Source organism: Hypanus sabinus, chromosome 23 (assembly GCF_030144855.1).
Source record: "Hypanus sabinus isolate sHypSab1 chromosome 23, sHypSab1.hap1, whole genome shotgun sequence".
NCBI classification, from domain to species: Eukaryota; Metazoa; Chordata; class Chondrichthyes; order Myliobatiformes; family Dasyatidae; genus Hypanus; species Hypanus sabinus.
This window is the reverse complement of record NC_082728.1, coordinates 45,385,096-45,397,273: the sequence shown is the minus strand read 5'-3', so window position 1 is coordinate 45,397,273 and position 12,178 is coordinate 45,385,096. Positions and strand designations below refer to the sequence as shown.

General features: G+C 41.5%; 1 protein-coding gene across 8 annotated transcripts in view; it reads left to right on the top strand.

Moving 5' to 3' along the window:
• The window catches only part of LOC132380171 (myosin-16), a 310,593-nt gene that overhangs the window by 175,750 nt on the left and 122,665 nt on the right, over positions 1-12,178 (top strand). The window contains exon 1 of one of the 8 annotated variants that reach the window (XM_059948835.1): positions 9,396-9,565. The exons of the other annotated variants lie outside the window; for them this stretch is intronic. The gene's annotated coding sequence lies outside the window, so the exon portion shown is untranslated. Of the gene's footprint in view, positions 1-9,395; positions 9,566-12,178 lie in introns of those variants that run through there. 8 annotated transcript variants of the gene reach the window in all.

The window sequence follows — 12,178 nt, the reverse complement described above, 5'->3', positions numbered from 1 at the left end:
GCACAATCCCATTCCACACTGTCCTAAGTGAGCAGTCCCTCCTGTGGTGATCATCAGATGTCAGAAATGATGCACGTGATGGCAAAGGAAGGATGGGCATAGGCAGAAAATTCAATGAATTCTTCCGGTTCAGTGCAACAGTGGGGAAAAGGCAACAAGTCATCAGACCTTTGGAATGAAGTGTAGGAGGTAACCCAAACAAGCAGTTTTAAACATTTTCCACAGAGAGGCAGGGATATCAAGGCTACACATAAGTTTCTATAACAAAAATTGAGAAATAGTCCCTTTGGCATTTTGAGAAGGTAAGGGAAGGAAGCTGTATTTAATGATTTTTATAGGGAGTGGTGGTGGTTCCTCCTGGAACCTGGGCCTGTTTTACCAAAGTGTAGGACTGGATTCCCCATCCTCCGACACAGTAATTGGGTAAAGAGCTGTATGAGCAGATGTTACCCTTGCATTTGCTTTTTGTCATTTTAACCCACAATCTAGATCTGAAAGTGTGATAAAATTGCTAGTTTAGATAATTAAGCATCAGAAGGTTGTATGTCTTGAGGGAATAGTTGGTTCCTTTTGTATCATTAAGGAAGTGAAGCGTGAATCCTTAGATTTCTGCAACACAAACAGTACCTCAGTTTGATCTTAGCCACTGTGTAAATAATGTGTCGGTTTACCCTTGCTTTGGGACTTAGCTAGACATAGCTAACTTGCAAGAGAAACATAGAGCTTTAATCACTTTGCATACTCTAATTACAATGCTGCATAGAATCAGTATTTAATAGAAAAGTAGAAATTACTGGATCTGTGGAGTAGGTGAAACAGCATTTGAAGAGAGGAAGGATTTAGCTATTGGCTTGAGGTATGGAATTATTCCAGCATTTTCTTCTTCCAGCCAGGCTACCTACATTTGACGTTCTTTTCTCTTGCTAGAGTACTTGTTTGTGGTGATGATGACAGCAATAAGTTTCACCAGTAGTATTCCATTTCTTTTCCACTGTTCAGTACAGGCTTGTATATTGGGAATGGAGGGTGCTGAATGTAGTAATCCTTTAACTTAATGCAGCGGTCACACTATGTATGAACCTTGCTCACACAGCTGTGCTCTTCCCTGTTTTATGCCCATCCTTCCGTGAGATCCCTGGCAGGAGTGTCGGGTCTGATCGTCCTTCATTGTTTTACTGCACAGTCCTTGGTTGTTGATAGGCTTCAGATGAGCCCATTTTCAATTTCCACAAAACCATAAGACTATAAGATATAGAATGAGGCCACTCCACTATTTCATTACGGCTGATGCATTGTCCCCTCAGCCCCAATCTCCTGCCTTCTCTCTTCATGCCATGACTAATCAAGAATCTGTCAACCTCTGCCTTAAATTTATTCAATGACTTGGCCTCCACAGCCACCTGTGGCAAGAAATTCCACAGATTTACCACCCTCTGGCTAAAGAAATTCTTCCTCATCTCTGTTCTAAATGGACGTCCCTCTATTCTGAGTCTATGTACTCTGATCTTAGACTCTCCCACCAAAGGAAATATCCTCTCCCCATTTTCAGCCAATGCTTCATGCATGGGGTGGATTTTTTTTTACCTCATAAAGGGAATAAGACCAGTTAAGACCTTCTGCTGCTCAGTATTAATCAATTAAAGCAGCACAGACCATAAGTGAATCTGTTCTTATGTTTCATTTCTTACCCCTGGATATTTTGTAGCTACCTCAAGGGGGCACAGTTGCTGTTGTGCTTTGTTTGCTCATTAGTTATGTCCCGTGACGCAGTGATGTGTGTGATCATGGTCTTTCCAACTTTCTACAGAATTGGTTTCCCATTGCCTTCCCCTGGACAGCAACTTTACAAGATGGATGACTCCAGCATTATCAATACTTTCTTCAGAGATTGTCTGCCTGGCATTGGTGGCCGCATAACCAGGACTTGTGATATGCACCAGCTGCTTTTATGCCTGTCCAGCACCTGTTCTTGTGGCTACATGTGACCCTGATAGAGTGGAGAAGGGCTAAGCAAGTGTTACACTTTGCCCAAGGGTGACTTGCCTCCTTTGGTAGAGACGCATCTCCACTCTGCCACCTGCTTACCTCAGTTTTTTCCAAAGAATAAAGGAGATGTACCATGAATAGTTCACAATGCTTTGTCGGAGAGTGCTGAAGACTGATGTCAGTCAGATGGACGCTGGCTTATTTTTGAGCATCTGGTGCAGGCAGTTCCTGAATGACCTTCTTCTGATGATAACAGAGCATGGTCACAGGCATCCTCTCAAGTAATGGAGGGGTGATCCTAGGTCTAAAAGTAATATAATGAACTCAAAGTTATACAGTATATATCACATATTTTGTTGTATGCCTATATGCCTGTGATGCTGCTGCAAGTAAGCTTTTCATTGGATCTATATCTCACTGTACTTGAGCACATGACAATACATTTGCCTAGAAATTCTACTCTTGCTGCTGCAAATTGAGCAATAATGTTACAGTATTGAAGAAGGCATGCCATTATTGAGCTGGAATATCAGATTGATACCTAAATGTGCTGTGAGCAGTGGGAACACTGAGCTGCTTGAACATATCATGTGTGCACATTCATTCTTTTTAAACTCTGACCACTGTTCAATCTAAAAGAACCATTCATAGATCACCTAGTAGAAGAAGCAAGGGTGTCCTCATCAGTTCCATTACTCAGCTAGTGGATACTGGTTAGCTAGGAATGTAATTCTTGTAGTTTACTGGGATATTGCAGTGAATTGAAGCAAAATTATTGACACTAGAATGATACAGCGAAGAATTGAATTCTGGCTGGCCAGCTTATTTATTTTGCCCTTTATTGGAAGTGATATCTTTTCCATTTGAACCGTATGAATATTTTTGTTTGAAATATAAAGCACCTGAAGCAACTTTTTTTGTTTGGTAAATCGGTTTAATCCAAATCAGCCAAAATTCTACTCATGTTAATGAAATCTGATCATCGAGCACCTATGGACAACTGATTTGATTTGCAGTATGGGCAAAAAGATACCTTCGTGTTTCCTGTTGAGGAGGTAACCCTCTCAGGAGCTGTAAGAAAAGGCAGGAGACAATTAGTAACCCTAAACCATGAGTGAAATTTAACCTAATTGACATTTTTTTGTGTATTTAATTGCTCTGATATGGTTTACAAAGCAGAATTTTGTTCTAGTGTCTGATAGCAAGCTGGCAAGAGATTTGCACTGAAATTGATCAGATGGAAATGTTGCTTTTGAGAGGTTTCTGAACTCCTACAATTAACTGATGAGCATTCTCTTTACCCTCTGGGATTCTTTCGTTTTCACTAGAGGCTTCTCCCAGCTGTTGCCATTGCCCTTTGACACAGAGTTTTAATTATCTGCCAACTTCTTTGTCCATGGGAATCACCTTTCCTCTGACTCTTCAAAATTTGCTGTCTACTTGATAATAACTCAGTAGATTGGAGATCAGTCTCAGCTCTGGAATGACGGTGACTGGGAAATGTAGACTAATATACTGCATGTCTAAGTTCCTTTGATACATATGGGCACTCTGCTTGTTATGTTGCCTAGCAGTAATGTGGCTATTTGGAACACAGGAAATCAATTTCCAAGTGTCAGTTTGGAGATAGAGCAGAAGCAACAATGCAAATCTCAAATCTGAAAAGATTAAAATAAAAGGTGCAAAGTAAAGAAATGGTCATGAGTGCAGCCAGCATACAAGATCGTAGCTCAAAGTGAGGTGAACTGCACGTTTAGTCTGCAATTTCAAAATCAAAAAGTGTCAACCTTTAAATTGGGGACAAATGCTTTGAAAGCTGATTGCAGAAGACTTGCAACACTTATAAAATGCTGGAGGAATTTAGCAGGCCAGGCAGCATCAATGGAAAAGAGTACACAGTTCACGTTTACTCTTCATTAGGACTTAGCCAAGACCCTTCAATAGAACTCAACCCAAAACGTCGACTGTTTAATCTTTTCTATAGGTGCTGCCTGGCCTACTGAGATGATTTCCAGCGTCTGCAGAGTTTCTCTTGTTTGTGAAGAAGACTTAATTGTTTGCAACAGTTTTATCACTGGATGACTCAAGTATATACTTTGAGTACATTTAAACAAAACCGTGGGAGACTTATGATGACTAATGTAGCAAACTTGAAGTTCTTCTACCAGCTTACTTTTGCAATAATTGCATCTAAATAAAATTAATGCTGTGCATAGCATCTACTATCTTTGTATCGAAGTTGATTTGCAATAGAATTTAAGAAAGAGGAAGGCCATTCACATGATTAACAGGAGACACTACTGATTTGCAAGCTGAACTGGAAAAGATGCAAATGAGATTCACCAAGATGTCTGATTTTAAAAAAAGATCTGGGCTGTGAGTTGAGAATGGAGAGATTGGGTTGGGCTGTGAGTTGAGAATGGAGAGATTGGGTTCGGATTAATTTCTTTGAGATGATGAAAACCAAGGGGACTGTAGTGGGGGAGGGGGTGGTCGACCTGATTGAGGGATGCAAAATTATGACGTGTATAAATAGTGCAAAACTGTTCCCCAAGGCAGAGATGTTTCAAACAAGAGGACATAGATTTAAGGTAGGGGGTAGGAGACATAGAGTACTTCAAAGGAAAAAAATTCACCCAGAGTAACGTTGAAATCTGGAGTGCATTACTTTCTGGGAAGATAAAGGTGAGTGTTCTTACAACATTTAAGAAGTATTTAGATAAGCACTTGAAATCCCACAACACAGGTGGCTAGGGAATTAGCTTAGAAGGGTATTGCATGCTCAGTATGGACATTGTGGGTTTCTGTGCTATACGACAATGATTCTATGATGCAGCAAGATACCAAACGTAGAAGAGCTAGTACTCTAGTCCAGGCGGAAGGGTATGTTAAGGATCCGGCCTGAACACTGGGTCGAAGGGCCTCTGCTGATAGCTCTGGACCACGACAGCCCTTAATTTCTGCCTTCTTTCACCTGGCCATGTGGGTTTTGACCCAGCCCCTTTCCTTATTGGACTTTTGCCAATTACCCACTTATCTCCTCACTAGCACCCACCTGTTTCTGTTTTCACTCATTACCTGGTCCATTTAAACCCTGTCTTGACTCACATTCTCTGCCAGTTCATCCCAACTCTGACCTGAGTTGTTCTAGCCTGCCATTGCGACTGCTGCCAACTGATTTTGCTGGACTCTGTGTTTCTGGATTCTGCCTGTTTTGGAACCTGAATTTTGCCCGTGCGCTCTGGATCGTCTGTCCTTGCCGGACTGCCTTTCCCGGGTAAGATCTCTGCCTGCTATTCCAGATTTGTGCCTGCCTCCTGTTTTTGAAAGACTGTTGCCCTTGTGCTCTCTAATAAATCCTGGTAAAAGAGTATTCATTTGTCTGCACTTGAGTCCTACTGTAACCCCACCCAACCTGACAGGGTAGTACACAGAGCCCTTGTCAGGAAATCACAGGTAACAGCCTATACATTTTACCTCTTTAAATTTAATGCAGCAGAATTCCCCAAAATACTCCAATTAATATTTATATGACCTTGTGATATTATATGATCCAAGGTATTAAGAGGCATTCACCTTTTTAGGTATCAGGTTGGTGCTATGAAGCAGTATTGTATAGTCAGAAGTGGGCTGAGAAGTGGCAGATGGAGTTCAACCTGGAGAAGTGTGAGGTGGTACACTTTGGAAGGACTAATAGGTTATTTAGTCACGTGGGTACATTTGGGCAGCAGAGTCCTGGGCCAGAAGTGGTGCATCTCAAAATTAGATTACATTTCTAATCTAGTACAGAGTAAATAAATGATAGGGTTGATCTTAGAAACATAGAAAGCCTACAACACAATACAGGCCCTTCGGCCCACAATGCTGTCCCGAACATGTACTTTAGAAATTACCTAGTGTTACCCATAGCCCTCTATTTTTCTGAGCTCCATGTACCTGTCCAAGTGTCTCTCAAAAGACCCTATTGTATCCGCCTCCACTACCGTTGCCAGCAGCCCATTCCATGCACTCACCACTCTGTCCCATTCCATGCACTCACCACTCTGTGTTTTTTTTAATATAAATTACCCCTGACATCTCCTCTGTACCTACTTCCAAGCGCCTTAAAACTGTGCCTTCTCGTGTTAGCCATTTCAGCCTTGGGGGGGGGGGGGGAGCCTCTGACTATCCACATGATCAATGCCTCCCATCATCTTGCACATGTCTATCAGGTCACTTCTCATCCTCCATCACTCGAAGGAAAAAAGGCTGAGTTTACTCAACCTATTCTCATAAGGCTTGCTCCCCAATCCAGGCAACAGCCTTGCAAATCTCCTCTGCACCCTTTCTATAATTTCCACATTCTTCCTGTAGTGAGGTGACCAGAACTGAGCACAGTACTCCAAGTGGGGTCTGACCAGGGTCCTATATAGCTGTAACATTACCTCTCAGCTCTTGAACTCAATCCCACGATTGATGAAGGCCAATACACTGTATGCCTTCTTAACCATACAGACAACATGTGCAGCTGCTCTGACTATCCTATGGATTCTGATCCCAAGATCCCTCTGATCCTCCACACTGACGAGTCTTACCATTAATACTATATTCTGCCATCATATTTGACCTAACAAAATGAACCACCTCACACTTATCTGAGTTGAACTCCCTCTGCCACTTCTCAGCCCAGTTTTGCTTCCTATCGATGTCCGGCTGTAACCTCTGACAGCCCTCCACACTATCCACAATACTCCCAACCTTTGTGTCATCAGAAAATTTACTAACCCATTCCCTATACCTACACTTCCAAGAACAGAACCCTGAGGTACACCACTGGTCACCGACCTCCATGTAGAAAATGAACCATCTACAAGCGCTGTTTGCCTTCTGTTGGCAAGCCAATTCTGGACCTACTAAGCAAGGTTGCCTTGTATCTCATGCCTCTTACTTTCTCAATAAGATTTGTATGGGGTACTTCATAAAATGCCTTGCTGAAATCCATATACACTACATCTACTGCTCTACCTTCGTCAATGTGTTTGGTCACACCCTTTTTTTTAAAAAAAAAAGGAAATTCAGTCAGGTTCATAAGGCACGACTTGCCTTTGACAAAACTGTGCTGACTATTTCTAACCATTTTATTTCTCTCCAAATGTTCATAAATCCTGCCTCTCAGGATCTTCTCCATCAACTTCCCAACCACTGAAGTCAGACTCACTGGTCTATAATTTCCAGAGCTAACTCTACTCCCCTTCTTGAATAAGGGAGCAACATCTGCAACCCTCCAATCTTTTGGAATCTCTCCAGAACCCATTGATGATGTAAAGATCAAGTCAAGTCACTTTTGTTGTCATTTTGACCATAAGTGCTGGTACAGTGCATAGTAAAAATGAGATAATGTTTTTCAGGACCATGGTGTTACATGACACAGTACAAAAACTAGACTGAACTACGTAATAAAAAAAAACAACACAGAGAAAGCTACACTAGACTACAGACCTACACTGGACTGCATAAAGTGCACAAAAACAGTGCAGGCATTACAATAAATAATAAACAGGACAGTAGGGCAAGGTGTCAGTCCAGGCTTCGGGTATTGAGGAGTCTGATAGCTTGGGGGAAGAAACTGTTACATAGTCTGGTCGTGAGAGCCCGAACGCTTTGGAACCTTTTCCCAGATGGCAGAAGGGAGAAGAGTTTGTATGAGGGGCGCATGGGGTCCTTCATAATGCTTTTTCCTTTGCGGATGCAGCATATAGTGTAAATGTCCCTGATCACGGGAAGAGAGACCCTGATGATCTTCTCAGCTGACCTCACTATCCGCTGCAGGGCCTTGCAATCTGAGATGGTGCAATTTCCGAACCAGGCAGTGATGCAGTTGCTCAGGATGCTCTCAATACAACTGCTGTAGAATGTGATGAGGATTGGGGGTGGGAGATGGACTTTCCTCAGCCTTCACAGAAAGTAGAGACGCTGCTGAGCTTTCTTTGCTATGGAGCTGGTGTTGAGGGACCAGGTGAGATTCTCCACCAGGTGAACATCAAGAAATTTGGTGTTCTTAACAATCTCTACCAAGGAGCCATTGATGTTTGGTGGGGAGTTCGGTGCTCTGTGCCCTCCGAAGTCAGCAACCATCTCTTTTGTTTTGCTCACATTAAGAGACAGGTTGTTGGCTCTGCACCAGTCCGTTAGCCATCTATTAACTATGTTGTGATTCCATTCTTGGTTATAGTAAGCAGAAGTGCTGACAGATAGCACTCAGCAGTTGCCAGCATAATCTCATGCTTCTGTCAGACAAGCTGACCCTCAGTTTAAATACTAAGACCAAATCACTCACAGAGGTGATTGCTATGGGTACTTGCATTAGTCATTGCTTTATAAAGGAAAGACTTGTTAAATAATCTGGCTGTGGTTCAGATGTTTATTGAGACTAATAGGTGAAGATTTTTAATCTACATCAAGGTATTGTCCAGAAAGAAAGGATTCATTCCTCAAGTACTTTAGAAAAATACCACTCAAGACTGGAAGCCATGTGATGTGAATGTATTTTGTGAAGATGTGAGGAGTTTCTTTACCCAATATCTCCTTCTGGTAGAGTGTCCAAATGCCTCAACAACACAAACATTGGAAAGATACAAGGAATACACCTTTGATTTCTCTTTGTACTGTGGGCAGGCAAGACTCCAACCAGAAATACAGATTTGCAAAATAATCTGACTTTGTCTAATTGGATGATAAGAATAATTAACAAAAATAATAATTACTGCTTTATAATCACATAAAATGTCTTGTATTTATATATAGATATATAATTCCTTTCTTTTCTCTACCTGGTACACTCAGTGGGCTCTTTGTTAGGTGGACCTGTACATCTGCTTGTTAATGCAAATAGCTAATTAGCCAATCATGTGGCAGCAACTCAGAGCATAAAAAGGATGTGGACATCGTTAAGAGGTTCAGTTGTTTTTCAGACCAGACATCAATGGGAAAGTGACTGACCGTGGAATGATCATAGCCACTAAACAGAGTGTTTTGAATGCCTCAGAAAATGCCGATCATTTGGGATTTCTGTGCAAAACAGTCTCTAGTGTTTGCAGGGAGTGGTGTGAGAAATAAAAGAACATCCATTGAGTGGCAGTTCTGTGGGCAAAACGCCTTGCTAACGAGAGAGATCAGAAGAGGTGGCCAGACTGGTTGAAGCTGACAGGAAGGGAACAGTAACTCAAACACAGTGACCCTTCGTACGGCCAGATTTCAAAACAGCTTCTTTCCAGCTGTGATAAAACTGCTGAATGGACCCTGACCCAGATCTGGGCCGAACCTTCCAAATACCCAGACCTGACTTGCACTACCTTACTTTCCCTTTACTGTTTTCTAATTATGATTTATAATTAAAATTTTTATTATATTTATTTCGATTTGTACTTCAGGGTGCGTGAAGCGCAGAATCAGATATCGCTGTGATGATTGTGCGCTCTAGTATCAATTGGTGACAATAAAAATCGTGTCGAAGAGCTTCTCTGAACATACAACCTGTCAAACCTTGAAATGGATGGGCTACAGCAGAAGTCCACAAACGTGCACTCGGCCACTTTATTAGGTACAGGAGGTAGTGAATAAACTGGTCACCCAGTGTGTAATTTCTTTTCTCTGTGTTGTCTTTACCTCTGTCTCTGACCATGCTGCAAGCAAGTTTTCCATTGTACCTCATTGTGTTAATGCACATAAGAACAAACTCCACTGATATCCTTGCCTAATGTCAAATGGTTTCAAAGTATCCTTCAGCCTGTGAAGTATTTTTGAGGTGAAGTCACTATTGTAATTTCAGAAACAAATCTTTGATCTGATTTATATAAAGTAATTAGTTCCTGTTGCTATCACGTGATTTAGACCAAGCTAGTTATCAGTGAAACTATGAAACTGAATCAATGCCCATTACTACTGTTAAATATATTTTGTAGTAAACTTCCAATCTATGAGATTAGTGCCTGGTATGGTGGTGCCAATGCACAGGATTAGAAAAGCCTGCTGTAAACACAGCTAGCTCCATCATGGGCACCAGCTTCACTTGCTTTCCCAGCCATTGAGGATATCCTGAAAAGGCACTGCTTCCAGAAAGTAATATCCATCATTAAGGATCCTCTGCAACTAGTACATGCTTTCTTATCATTACTACCTTCAGGGAGGAGGTACAGGAGCCTGAATTCACACACTCGGTATTGTAGGGACAGATTCTAATGCCTCTGCATCAGATTTTTGAATGAACCATAAACCAATGGACATTTTGCTCTTAGCTAGTTTGCTTTTAATATTTCTTTTGTAACTTACAATATTTTAAAAACTGTATTTCACTCTACTGCTACCAAAAAGCTACAAATTTCACAACCATTGTCAGTGATAGTACCCGATTGTGAACTTGTGACATGTTTAGCCCTGCAGTGAATAATTTCATTGCCCAGTGGAGCCACTGTGACTCGTGAGACAGGAACATCCAATGTATGATCTCTTTTGAAAGCTGATAACTCTCCAGTGATTAAATGTTGCAACGGTGGTTGAAGACAAACTAATATGGATCTACGACTTCTTTACCATCCAAGGATATGGCCAGGACTGGAGAAACCTGGATTATGAGGAAAAATTGAATATGTTAATACTTTATTCCTTGGAACATAGAAGATTGAGGGGAGATTTGATAGAGTTAAATAAAATTGGAATTGTATAAATAGGGTAAATGGAAGCATGCTTTTTCCCTCTGAGGCTGGGTGGGACTACAACTAGAGGTCATGGGTTAAGGGTGAAAGGTGTAATGTTCAAGGGGAACATGAGGGGAAACCTCTTCACTCTGAGGGTCATGAGAGTATGGAATGAGCTGCCAGCACAAGAGGTGCATGGAAGCTGAATTTCAAAATTTAAGAGAAGTTTGGATAGGTATGTGGATGGTAGGGGTATGGAGGTCTGTGGTCTGGGTGCAGGTCGATGGGAGTAGGCAGTTTAAATGGTTTGGCACAAACTAGATGGGCCAAAGTGCTTGTTTCTGTGCGGTAGTTTTCTATGACTCTTAACTCTGGCAGAAGATTAGATTGCCCATAATAGTGACTACACTTCAAAAGAGCTTTGCTGACTGTGAGTTCATTTGAAACAATCTGAACTTGTGACAAGAGTTATATGAATGCAAGCCCTTTTTTACCTAGCAATAAATGTAAAATCAATTTATTATTCATTCATCCCAGAAAGCCAGTTACACAAGTGCAAAGAGACCTTTAAAAAAGTTTTGGTGGTCAGCTGAAGCCTGTAACTATTTGCAGAATTACAAACAATTATATACAAAGAGAAATTCAAAGCAGAGAAAATACAACCTTTATTTGAGGCAAATCACATTTTCTGAGATTGTGCTATTTTCTTGTAGTAGGTAAGCTGATGCAGTGAACTTGTCCATCGACTTTACTGAGGCAAATCAATTAGAGCTGAGATCGACGGTGTTGAAATCCTTCCCAACTGGCAATTGTAAGAAAATTCTCCTGCACTTGAAGTGGAGTTTACCCTGTCTCAAATGGATTCCTGATGCGTAACAAATACAACTGAAAAGCAAATAGAGACACTGGGAAACAAATACAACTGAAAAGCAAATAGAGACACTGGGAAACTCTGCTGTCAGGTAGCATCTGTGGAAAAAGAAATGAAATCACATTTCGGGTCAGTGAGCCTTGCTAAGAAGGTGTTGCCTGTCTACCTGGCTGAGTTCTTCCAGATCTCTGTATTTGTTTTTGGATTCCCAATGATCATTTACCATCAGCCAAAAAGAACTGTAATTTTGCACGTTGAAGTGTTCAGGTAGAAAATTTGATGGAAGAACGGGCTTCAAAAAAGCCTGGGATAGGAAATGGTAAACATTGTACCGATGGGACAGGAATGCAATTGTAAACTTAGGGGCGAGCTGCATTATCGAGACAGATCTGTGAAGGACTTGCACTGCTTCTGGTGCTAGTAAAGATGTGAGTGCATAACCCCGACAGAATGGAAGTGGAAAAGATTTTCCCATTCCAGAGCACGCACATTGCTTTCTAGATGAGTGCAAATTGTACCTTTCAAATTCTCTGCCACTTTCATCTCTCAGAAGCTGGTGGGTATATTATCCTCACTGGGTCTCAACACCTCTCTCTGTAACTGGATCCTGGACTTAATGACAGAAAGGCCACAGCCAGTCCAAGTTGAT